Genomic DNA, 13,561 nt, shown 5'->3' with positions numbered 1-13,561 from the left:
GACCGCTGTCCAGTGATCCACTCCTGGATTACTTTGGTACCTCCCTGCTAGACTTATAGCAAGGCACACATCAGGTCTGGTACATAGCATTGCATACATGATAGAGCCTATGGCTGAAGCATAGGGAACATCTTTCATTTTCTCTCTATCTTCTGCAGTGGTCGGGCATTGAGTCTTACTCAACTTCACACCTTGTAACACAGGCAAGAACCCTTTCTTTGCTTGATCCATTTTGAATTTCTTCAAAACTTTGTCAAGGTATGTGCTTTGTGAAAGTCCAATTAAGCGTCTTGATCTATCTCTATAGATCTTAATGCCTAATATGTAAGCAGCTTCACCGAGGTCTTTCATTGAAAAACTCTTATTCAAGTATCCCTTTATGCTATCCAGAAATTCTATATCATTTCCAATTAGTAATATGTCATCTACATATAATATCAGAAATGCTACAGAGCTCCCACTCACTTTCTTGTAAATACAGGCTTCTCCAATAGTCTGTATAAAACCAAATGCTTTGATCACACTATCAAAGCGTTTATTCCAACTCCGAGAGGCTTGCACCAGTCCATAAATGGATCGCTGGAGCTTGCACACTTTGTTAGCTCCCTTTGGATCGACAAAACCTTCTGGTTGCATCATATACAACTCTTCTTCCAGAAATCCATTCAGGAACGCAGTTTTGACATCCATCTGCCAAATTTCATAATCATAAAATGCGGCAATTGCTAACATGATTCGGACAGACTTAAGCATCGCTACGGGTGAGAAGGTCTCATCGTAGTCAATCCCTTGAACTTGCCGAAAACCTTTTGCGACAAGTCGAGCTTTGTAGACAGTAATATTACCGTCAGCGTCAGTCTTCTTCTTGAAGATCCATTTATTCTCAATTGCTTGCCGATCATCGGGCAAGTCAACCAAAGTCCATACTTTGTTCTCATACATGGATCCCATCTCAGATTTCATGGCTTCAAGCCATTTTGCGGAATCTGGGCTCACCATCGCTTCTTCATAGTTCGTAGGTTCATCATGATCTAGTAGCATGACTTGCAGAACATGATTACCGTACCACTCTGGCGCGGATCTTACTCTGGTTGATCTACGAGGTTCAGTAGTATCTTGTTCTGAAGTTTCATGATCATCATCATTAGCTTCCTCACTAACTGGTGTAGGTGTCATAGAAACAGTTTTCTGTGATGCACTACTTTCCAATAAGGGAGCAGGTACAGTTACCTCGTCAAGTTCTACTTTCCTCCCACTCACTTCTTTCGAGAGAAACTCCTTCTCTAGAAAGTTTTCGAACTTAGCAACAAAAGTTTTGCCTTCGGATCTGTGATAGAAGGTGTATCCAACAGTCTCCTTTGGGTATCCTATGAAGACACATTTCTCCGATTTGGGTTCGAGCTTATCAGGTTGAAGCTTTTTCACATAAGCATCGCAGCCCCAAACTTTCAGAAATGACAACTTTGGTTTCTTGCCAAAGCACAGTTCATAAGGCGTCGTCTCAACGGATTTTGATGGTGCCCTATTTAACGTGAATGTGGCCGTCTCTAGAGCGTATCCCCAAAACGATAGTGGTAAATCAGTAAGAGACATCATAGATCGCACCATATCTAGTAAAGTACGATTACGACATTCGGACACACCATTACGCTGTGGTGTTTCGGGTGGCGTGAGTTGCGAAACTATTCCACAATTTTTCAAATGTACACCAAACTTGTAACTCAAATATTCTCCTCCACGATCAGATCGTAGGAATTTTATTTTCTTGTTACGATGATTTTCTACTTCACTCTGAAATTCTTTGAACTTTTCAAATGTTTCAGACTTGTGTTTCATTAAGTAGATATACCCATATCTGCTTAAGTCATCTGTGAAGGTGAGAAAATAACGATATCCGCCACGAGCCTCAATATTCATCGGACCACATACATCTGTATGTATGATTTCCAACAAATCTGTTGCTCTCTCCATAGTAGCGGAGAACGGTGTTTTGGTCATCTTTCCCATGAGGCACGGTTCGCAAGTACCAAATGATTCATAATCAAGTGGTTCCAAAAGTCCATCAGAATGGAGTTTCTTCATGTGCTTTACACCGATATGACCTAAACGGCAGTGCCACAAATAAGTTGCACTCTCATTATCAACTCTGCATATTTTGGCTTCAACATTATGAATATGTGTGTTACTACTATCGAGATTCAACAAGAATAGACCACTCTTCAAGGGTGCATGACCATAAAAGATATTACTCATATAAATAGAACAACCATTATTCTCTGATTTAAATGAATAATCGTCTTGCATCAAACAAGATCCAGATATAATGTTCATGCTTAACGCTGGCACCAAATAACAATTATTTAGGTCTAATACTAATCCCGAAGGTAGATGTAGAGGTAGCGTGCCGACTGCGATCACATCGACTTTGGAACCGTTTCCCACGCGCATCGTCACCTCGTCCTTAACCAATCTTCGCTTGATCCGTAGTCCCTGTTTCGAGTTGCAAATATTAGCAACAGAACCAGTATCAAATACCCAGGTGCTACTGCGAGCATTAGTAAGGTACACATCAATAACATGTATATCACATATACCTTTGTTCACCTTGCCATCCTTCTTATCCGCCAAATACTTGGGGCAGTTCCGCTTCCAGTGACCAGTCTGCTTGCAGTAGAAGCACTCAGTTTCAGGCTTAGGTCCAGGTTTGGGTTTCTTCTCTTGAGTAGCAACTTGCTTGCCGTTCTTTTTGAAGTTCCCCTTCTTCTTCCCTTTGCCCTTTTTCTTGAAACTAGTGGTCTTGTTGACCATCAACACTTGATGCTCCTTCTTGATTTCTACCTCCGCAGCTTTCAGCATTGCGAAGAGCTCGGGAATAGTCTTATTCATCCCTTGCATATTATAGTTCATCATGAAGCTCTTGTAGCTTGGTGGCAGTGATTGGAGAATTCTGTCGATGACGCAATCATCTGGAAGATTAACTCCCAATTGAATCAAGTGATTATTATACCCAGACATTTTGAGTATATGCTCACTGACAGAACTGTTCTCCTCCATCTTGCAGCTATAGAACTTATTGGAGACTTCATATCTCTCAATCCGGGCATTTGCTTGAAATATTAACTTCAACTCCTGGAACATCTCATATGCTCCATGACGTTTAAAACGTCGTTGAAGTCCCGATTCTAAGCCGTAAAGCATGGCACACTGAACTATCGAGTAGTCATCAGCTTTGCTCTACCAGACATTCATAACATCTGGTGTTGCTCCAGCAGCAGGCCTGGCACCCAGCGGTGCTTCCAGGACGTAATTCTTCTGTGCAGCAATGAGGATAATCCTCAAGTTACGGACCCAGTCCGTGTAATTGCTACCATCATCTTTCAACTTTGCTTTCTCAAGGAACGCATTAAAATTCAACGGAACAACAACACGAGCCATCTATCTACAATTAAGCAAAAAACAAGCAAGATACTATCAGGTACTAAGTTTCATGATAAGTTTAGGTTCAATTAATTTAACTTAAAGAACTCCCACTTAGATAGACATCCCTCTAATCCTCTAAGTGATTACGTGATCCAAATCATCTAAACCATGTCCGATCATCACGTGAGATGGAGTACTTTCATTGGTGAACATCACTATGTTGATCATATCTACTATATGATTCACGCTCGACCTTTCGGTCTCCGTGTTCCGAGGCCATATCTGTATATGCTTGGCTCGTCAAGTATAACCTGAGTATTCCGCGTGTGCAGCTGTTTTGCACCCGTTGTATTTGAACGTAGAGCCTATCACACCCGATCATCACGTGGTGTCTCAGCACGAAGAACTTTCGCAATGGTGCATACTCAGGGAGAACACTTCTTGATAATTAGTGAGAGATCATCTTATAATGCTACCGTCAATCAAAGCAAGATAAGATGCATAAAAGATAAACATCACATGCAATCAATATAAGTGATATGATATGGCCATCATCATCTTGTGCTTGTGATCTCCATCTCCGAAGCACCGTCGTGATCACCATCGTCACCGGCGAGACACCTTGATCTCCATCGTAGCATCGTTGTCGTCTCGCCAACCTTGTGCTTCCACGACTATCGCTACCGCTTAGTGATAAAGTAAAGCATTAAGCGTGATTGCATTGCATACAATAAAGCGACAACCATATGGCTCCTGCCAGTTGCCGATAACTCGGTTACAAAACATGATCATCTCATACAATAAAATTTAGCATCATGTCTTGACCATATCACATCACAACATGCCCTGCAAAAACAAGTTAGACGTCCTCTACTTTGTTGTTGCAAGTTTTACGTGGCTGCTACGGGCTTAAGCAAGAACCAATCTTACCTACGCATCAAAACCACAACGATAGTTTGTCAAGTTGGTGCTGTTTTAACCTTCGCAAGGACCGGGCGTAGCCACACTTGGTTCAACTAAAGTTGGAGAAACTGTCACCCGCAAGCCACCTATGTGCAAAGCACGTCGGGAGAACCGGTCTCGCGTAAGCATACGCGTAATGTCGGTCTGGGCCGCTTCGTCCAACAATACCGCCGAACCAAAGTATGACATGCTGGTAAGCAGTATGATTTATATCGCCCACAACTCACTTGTGTTCTACTCGTGCATATAACATCAACATATAAAACCTAGGCTCGGATGCCACTGTTGGGGAACGTAGTAATTTCAAAAAAATTCCTATGCACACGCAAGATCATGGTGATGCATAGCAACGAGAGGGAAGAGTGTGATCTACGTACCCTTGTAGATCGACAACGGAAGCGTTTGGTTGATGTAGTCGTACGTCTCCACGACCCGACCGATCAAGCACCGAAACTACGGCACCTCCGAGTTCTAGCACACGTTCAGCTCGATGACGATCCCCGGACTCCGATCCAGCAAAGTGTCGGGGAAGAGTTCCGTCAGCACGACGGCGTGGTGACGATCTTGATGTACTACCGTCGCAGGGCTTCGCCTAAGCACCGCTACAATATTATCGAGGACTATGGTGGAAGGGGGCACCGCACACGGCTAAGTATATGATCACGTGGATCAACTTGAGTGTCTAGGGGTGCCCTCTACCCCCGTATATAAAGGATCTAGGGGAGGAGGCCGGCCGGCCCTCTATGGCGCGCCAAGGAGGAGTCCTCCTCCTAGTAGGAGTAGGACTCCTACTAGGAGGGGGAAAGAAGTGGGGAGGGAGAGGGAAAAGGGGGGGCGCCGCCCCCCTCTCCTAGTCCAATTCGGACCAGGGGGAGGAGGCGCGCAACCCACCTCTGGCAGCCCCTCTCTCTCTCCACTAAGGCCCATATGGCCCATTACTTCTCCCGAGGGGGTTCCGGTAACCCTCCGGCTCTCCGGTTTTCTCCGAAATCACCCGGAACACTTCCGGTGTCCGAATATAGCCGTCCAATATATCAATCTTTATGTATCGACCATTTCGAGACTCCTCGTCATGTCCGTGATCACATCCGGGACTCCGAACTAACTTCGGTACATCAAAACTCATAAACTCATAATATAACTGTCATCGAAACCTTAAGCGTGCGGACCCTACGGGTTCGAGAACAATGTAGACATGACCGAGACACGTCTCCGGTCAATAACCAATAGCGGAACCTGGATGCTCATATTGGCTCCTACATATTCTACGAAGATCTTTATCGGTCAGACCGCATAACAACATACGTCGTTCCCTTTGTCATCGGTATGTTACTTGCCCGAGATTCGATCGTCGGTATCTCAATACCTAGTTTCAATCTCGTTACCGGCAAGTCTCTTTACTCGTTCTGTAATACATCATCCCGCAACTAACTCATTAGTTGCAATGCTTGCAAGGCTTAAGTGATGTGCATTACCGAGAGGGCCCAGAGATACCTCTCCGACAATCGGAGTGACAAATCCTAATCTCGAAATACGCCAACCCAACATGTACCTTTGGAGACACCTGTAGAGCTCCTTTATAATCACCCAGTTACGTTGTGACGTTTGGTAGCACACAAAGTGTTCCTCTGGCAAACGGGAGTTGCATAATCTCATAGTCATAGGAACATGTATAAGTCATGAAGAAAGCAATAGCAACATACTAAATGATCGGGTGCTAAGCTAATGGAATGGGTCATGTCAATCAGATCATTCACCTAATGATGTGATCTCGTTAATCAAATAACAACTCCTTGTTCATGGTTAGGAAACATAACCATCTTTGATTAACGAGCTAGTCAAGTAGAGGCATACTAGTGACACTCTGTTTGTCTATGTATTCACACATGTATTATGTTTCCGGTTAATACAATTCTAGCATGAATAATAAACATTTATCATGATATAAGGAAATAAATAGTAACTTTATTATTGCCTCTAGGGCATATTTCCTTCAGTCTCCCACTTGCACTAGAGTCAATAATCTAGATCACACAGTAATGATTCTAACACCCATGGAGCCTTGGTGCTGATCATGTTTTGCTCGTGGGAGAGGCTTAGTCAACGGGTCTGCAACATTCAGATCCGTATGTATCTTGCAAATCTCTATGTCTCCCACCTGGACTAGATCCCGGATGGAATTGAAGCGTCTCTTGATGTGCTTGGTTCTCTTGTGAAATCTGGATTCTTTTGCCAAGGCAATTGCACCAGTATTGTCACAAAAGATTTTCATTGGACCCGATGCACTAGGTATGACACCTAGATCGGATATGAACTCCTTCATCCAGACTCCTTCATTTGCTGCTTCCGAAGCAGCTATGTACTCCGCTTCACATGTAGATCCCGCTACAATGCTTTGTTTAGAACTGCACCAACTGACAGCTCCACCGTTTAATGTAAACACGTATCCGGTTTGCGATTTAGAATCGTCCGAATCAGTGTCAAAGCTTGCATAAACGTAACCTTTCACGATGAGCTCTTTGTCACCTCCATATATGAGAAACATATCCTTAGTCCTTTTCAGGTATTTCAGGATGTTCTTGACCGCTGTCCAGTGATCCACTCCTGGATTACTTTGGTACCTCCCTGCTAGACTTATAGCAAGGCACACATCAGGTCTGGTACATAGCATTGCATACATGATAGAGCCTATGGCTGAAGCATAGGGAACATCTTTCATTTTCTCTCTATCTTCTGCAGTGGTCGGGCATTGAGTCTTACTCAACTTCACACCTTGTAACACAGGCAAGAACCCTTTCTTTGCTTGATCCATTTTGAATTTCTTCAAAACTTTGTCAAGGTATGTGCTTTGTGAAAGTCCAATTAAGCGTCTTGATCTATCTCTATAGATCTTAATGCCTAATATGTAAGCAGCTTCACCGAGGTCTTTCATTGAAAAACTCTTATTCAAGTATCCCTTTATGCTATCCAGAAATTCTATATCATTTCCAATTAGTAATATGTCATCTACATATAATATCAGAAATGCTACAGAGCTCCCACTCACTTTCTTGTAAATACAGGCTTCTCCAAAAGTCTGTATAAAACCAAATGCTTTGATCACACTATCAAAGCGTTTATTCCAACTCCAAGAGGCTTGCACCAGTCCATAAATGGATCGCTGGAGCTTGCACACTTTGCTAGCTCCCTTTGGATCGACAAAACCTTCTGGTTGCATCATATACAACTCTTCTTCCAGAAATCCATTCAGGAATGCAGTTTTGACATCCATCTGCCAAATTTCATAATCATAAAATGCGGCAATTGCTAACATGATTCGGACAGACTTAAGCATCGCTACGGGTGAGAAGGTCTCATCGTAGTCAATCCCTTGAACTTGTCGAAAACCTTTTGCGACAAGTCGAGCTTTGTAGATAGTAATATTACCGTCAGCGTCAGTCTTCTTCTTGAAGATCCATTTATTCTCAATTGCTTGCCGATCATCGGGCAAGTTAACCAAAGTCCATACTTTGTTCTCATACATGGATCCCATCTCAGATTTCATGGCTTCAAGCCATTTTGCGGAATCTGGGCTAACCCACGCTTCTTCATAGTTCGTAGGTTCATCATGATCTAGTAGCATGACTTGCAGAATAGGATTACCGTACCACTCTGGCGCGGATCTTACTCTGGTTGATCTACGAGGTTCAGTAGTATCTTGTTCTGAAGTTTCATGATCATCATCATTAGCTTCCTCACTAACTGGTGTAGGTGTCATAGAAACAGTTTTCTGTGATGCACTACTTTCCAATAAGGGAGCAGGTACAGTTACCTTGTCAAGTTCTACTTTCCTCCCACTCACTTCTTTCGAGAGAAACTCCTTCTCTAGAAAGTTTCCGAACTTAGCAACAAAAGTTTTGCCTTCGGATCTGTGATAGAAGGTGTATCCAACAGTCTCCTTTGGGTATCCTATGAAGACACATTTCTCCGATTTGGGTTCGAGCTTATCAGGTTGAAGCTTTTTCACATAAGCATCGCAGCCCCAAACTTTCAGAAATACAACTTTGGTTTCTTGCCAAACCACAGTTCATAAGGCGTCGTCTCAACGGATTTTGATGGTGCCCTATTTAACGTGAATGCGGCCGTCTCTAGAGCGTATCCCCAAAACGATAGTGGTAAATCAGTAAGAGACATCATAGATCGCACCATATCTAGTAAAGTACGATTACGACGTTCGGACACACCATTACGCTGTGGTGTTTCGGGTGGCGTGAGTTGAGAAACTATTCCGCATTGTTTCAAATGTAGACCAAACTCGTAACTCAAATATTCTCCTTCATGATCTAATCGTAGAAACTTTATTTTCTTGTTACGATGATTTTCAACTTCACTCTGAAATTCTTTGAACTTTTCAGATGTCTCAGACTTATGTTTCATTAAGTAGATATACCCATATCTGCTCAAATCATCTGTGAAGGTGAGAAAATAACGATATCCGCCACGAGCCTCAATATTCATCGGACCACATACATCTGTATGTATGATTTCCAACAAATCTGTTGCTCTCTCCATAGTTCCGGAGAACGGCATTTTAGTCATCTTGCTCATGAGGCACGGTTCGCAAGTACCAAGTGATACATAATCAAGTGGTTCCAAAAGTCCATCAGTATGGAGTTTCTTCGTGCGTTTCACACCGATATGACCTAAACGGCAGTGCCACAAATAAGTTGCACTACCATTATCAACTTTGCATCTTTTGGCTTCAACATTATGAATATGTGTATCACTACTATCGAGATTCATCAAAAATAGACCACTCTTCAAGGGTGCATGACCATAAAAGATATTACTCATATAAATAGAACAACCATTATTCTTTGATTTAAATGAATAATTGTCTCGCATCAAACAAGATCCAGATATAATGTTCATGCTCAACGCTGGCACCAAATAACAATTATTTAGGTCTAATACTAATCTCGAAGGTAGATGTAGAGGTAGCGTGCTGACGGCGATCACATCGACTTTGGAACCATTTCCCACGCACATCGTCACCTCGTCCTTGGCTAGTGTTCGCTTAATCTGTAGTCCCTGTTTTGAGTTGCAAATATTAGCAACAGAACCAGTATCAAATACCCAGGTGCTACTACGAGCTCTGGTAAGGTACACATCAATAACATGTATATCACACATACCTTTGTTCACCTTGCCATCCTTCTTATCCGCCAAATACTTGGGGCAGTTCCGCTTCCAGTGACCAGTCTGCTTGCAGTAGAAGCACTCAGTTTCAGGCTTAGGTCCAGACTTGGGTTTCTTCTCTTGAGCAGCAACTTGCTTGCTGTTCTTCTTGAAGTTCCATTTGTTCTTCCCTTTGCCCTTTTTCTTGAAACTGGTGGTCTTATTGACCATCAACACTTGATGCTCCTTCTTGATTTCTACCTCCACAGCCTTTAGCATTGTGAAGAGCTCGGGAATCGTCTTATCCATCCCTTGCATGTTATAGTTCATCACGAAGCTCGTGTAGCTTGGTGGCAGTGATTGAAGAATTTTGTCAATGACGCTATCATCCGGAAGATTAACTCCCAGTTGAATCAAGTGATTGTTATACCCTAGACATTCTGAGTATATGCTCACTGACAGAACTATTCTCCTCCATCTTGCAGCTGTACAACTTATTGGAGACACACTGAACTATCGAGTAGTCATCAGCTTTGCTTTGACAGACGTTCTTAACGTCGTCAGTTGCATCTGCAGCAGGCTTGGCACCCAGCGGTGCTTCTAGGACATAATTCTTCTGTGCAGCAATGAGGATAATCCTCAAGTTACGGACCCAGTCCGTGTAATTGCTACCATCATCTTTCAACTTTGATTTCTCAAGTAACGCATTAAAATTCAACGGAACAACAGCACGGGCCATCTATCTACAATTAACATAGACAAGCAAGATACTATCAGGTACTAAGTTCATGATAAATTGAAGTTCAATTAATCATATTACTTAAGAATTCCCACTTAGATAGACATCCCTCTAATCCTCTAAGTGATCACGTGATCCAAATCAACTAAACCATAACCGATCATAACGTGAAATGGAGTAGTTTTCAATGGTGAACATCACTATGTTGATCATATCTACTATATGATTCATGCTCAACCTTTCGGTCTCAGTGTTCCGAGGCCATATCTGCATATGCTAGGCTCGTCAAGTTTAACCTGAGTATTCTGCGTGTGCAAAACTGGCTTGCACCCGTTGTAGATGGACGTAGAGCTTATCACACCCGATCATCACGTGGTGTCTGGGCACGGCGAACTTTGGCAACGGTGCATACTCAGGGAGAACACTTTTATCTTGAAATTTAGTGAGAGATCATCTTATAATGCTACCGTCAAACAAAGCAAGATAAGATGCATAAAAGATAAATATCACATGCAATCAATATAAGTGATATGATATGGCCATCATCATCTTGTGCTTGTGATCTCCATCTCCGAAGCACCGTCATGATCACCATCGTCACCAGCGCGACACCTTGATCTCCATCGTAGCATCATTGTCGTCTCGCCAATCTTATGCTTCTACGACTATCGCTACCGCTTAGTGATAAGGTAAAGCATTACAGGGCGATTGCATTGCATACAATAAAGCGACAACCATATGGCTCCTGCCAGTTGCCGATAACTTGGTTACAAAACATGATCATCTCATACAATAGAATTTAGCATCATGTCTTGACCATATCACATCACAACATGCCCTGCAAAAACAAGTTAGACGTCCTCTACTTTGTTGTTGCAAGTTTTACGTGGCTGCTACGGGCTTTAGCAAGAACCGTTCTTACCTACGCATAAAAACCACAACGGTAGTTTGTCAAGTTGATGCTGTTTTAACCTTCGCAAGGACCGAGCGTAGCCACACTCGGTTCAACTAAAGTTGGAGAAACTGACACCCGCCAGCCACCTGTGTGCAAAGCACGTCGGTAGAACCAGTCTCGTGTAAGCGTACGTGTAATGTCAGTCCGGGCTGCTTCATCCAACAATACCGTCGAACCAAAGTATGACATGCTGGTAAGAAGTATGACTTATATCGCCCACAACTCACTTGTGTTCTACTCGTGCATATAACATCAACGCATAAAGCCTGGCTCGGATGCCACTGTTGGGGAACGTAGTAATTTTTAAAAAAATCCTACGCACACAAGATCATGGTGATGCATAGCAACGAGAGGGGAGAGTATTGTCCACGTACCCTCGTAGACCGAAAGCGGAAGCGTTAGCACAATGCGGTTGATGTAGTCGTACGTCTTCACGGTCCGACCGATCAAGTACCGAACACACGGCACCTCCGAGTTCAGCACACGTTCAGCCCGATGACGTCCCTCGAACTCCGATCCAGCCGAGTGTTGAGGGAGAGTTTCGTCAGCACGACGGCGTGGTGACGATGATGATGTTCTACCGACGCAGGGCTTAGCCTAAGCACCGCTACAGTATTATCGAGGTGGACTATGGTGGAGGGGGGCACCGCACACGGCTAAAAGATCAAATGATCAATTGTTGTGTCTCTAGGGTGCCCCCTGCCCCCGTATATAAAGGAGCAAGGGGGAGGTGCGGCCGGCCAGGAGGGGCGCACTAGGAGGAGTCCTACTCCCACCGGGAGTAGGACTCCCTCCCTTTTCCTTGTTGGATTAGGAGAAGAGGGGGAAAGAGGTGGAGGATAAGAAGGAAAGGGGGGCACTGCCCCCCTCTCCTTGTCCTATTCGGACTAGGGGGGAGGGGCGCACGGCCCTTGCCGTGGCCGCCTCTCCTCTTCTCCACTAAGGCCCACTATGGCCCATTAACCCCCGGCGAGTTCTGGTAACCCCTCCGGTACTCCGGTAAAATCCCGATTTCACCCGAAACACTTCTGATATCCAAATATATGCTTCCAATATATCAATCTTCATGTCTCGACCATTTCGAGACTCCTCGTCATGTCCGTGATCATATCCAGGACTCCGAACAACCTTCGGTACATCAAAACATATAAACTCATAATATAACTGTCATCGAAACGATAAGCGTGCGGACCCTACGGGTTCGAGAACTATGTAGACATGACCGAGACACGTCTCCGGTCAATAACCAATAGCAGAACCTCGATGCTCATATTGGCTCCCACATATTCTACGAAGATCTTTATCAGTCAGACCGCATAACAACATATGTTGTTCCCTTTGTCATCGGTATGTTACTTGCCCGAGATTCGATCATCGGTATCTCAATACCTAGTTCAATCTCGTTACCAGCAAGTCTCTTTACTCATTCCGTAATACATCATCCCGCAACTAACTCATTAGTTGCAATGCTTGCAAGGCTTAAGTGATGTGCATTACCGAGTGGGCCCAGAGATACCTCTCCGACAATCGGAGTGACAAATCCTAATCTCGAAATACGCCAACCCAACAAGTACCTTCGGAGACACCTGTAGAGCACCTTTATAATCACCCAGTTACGTTTTGACATTTGATAGCACACAAAGTCTTCCTCCGGTAAACGGGAGTTGCATAATCTCATAGTCATAGGAACATGTATAAGTCATGAAGAAAGTAATAGCAACATACTAAACGATCGGGTGCTATGCTAACGGAATGGGTCAAGTCAATCACATCATTCTCCTAATGATGTGATCCCATTAATCAAATGACAACTCATGTCAATGGCTAGGAAACATAACCATCTTTGATCAACGAGCTATTCGAGTAGAGGTATACTAGTGACATTCTGTTTGTCTATGTATTCACACAAGTATTATGTTTCCGGTTAATACAATTCTAGCATGAATAATAAATATTTATCATGATATAAGGAAATAAATAATAACTTTATTATTGCCTCTAGGGCATATTTCCTTCATGCGCCCCCTAGGCCTAATCCGAATTGGACTAGGGGGAGGGGCGGCGCCCCCTCCTTCCTTCTCTTCTCTTTTCCCTTTCCTTCTCTCCTACTCCTAGTACTTGGAAGGGCTCCTAGTTCTACTAGGAAAGGGGGAATCCTACTCCCGGTGGTAGTAGGACTCCCCTAGGGCATGCCATAGAGAGGGTCGGCCCTCTCCCTCCTCCACTCCTTTATATACGGGGAGAGGGGCACCCCTTGGAGACACAACAATTGATCATTTATCTCTTAGCCGTGTGCGGTGCCCCCTCCACCATAATCCACCTCGATC

This window comes from Triticum urartu, chromosome 7A, assembly GCF_056163025.1.
Source record: "Triticum urartu cultivar PI428250 chromosome 7A, HENAU_Tu73, whole genome shotgun sequence".
NCBI classification, from domain to species: domain Eukaryota; kingdom Viridiplantae; phylum Streptophyta; class Magnoliopsida; order Poales; family Poaceae; genus Triticum; species Triticum urartu.
This window is presented reverse-complemented; position numbering follows the sequence as displayed.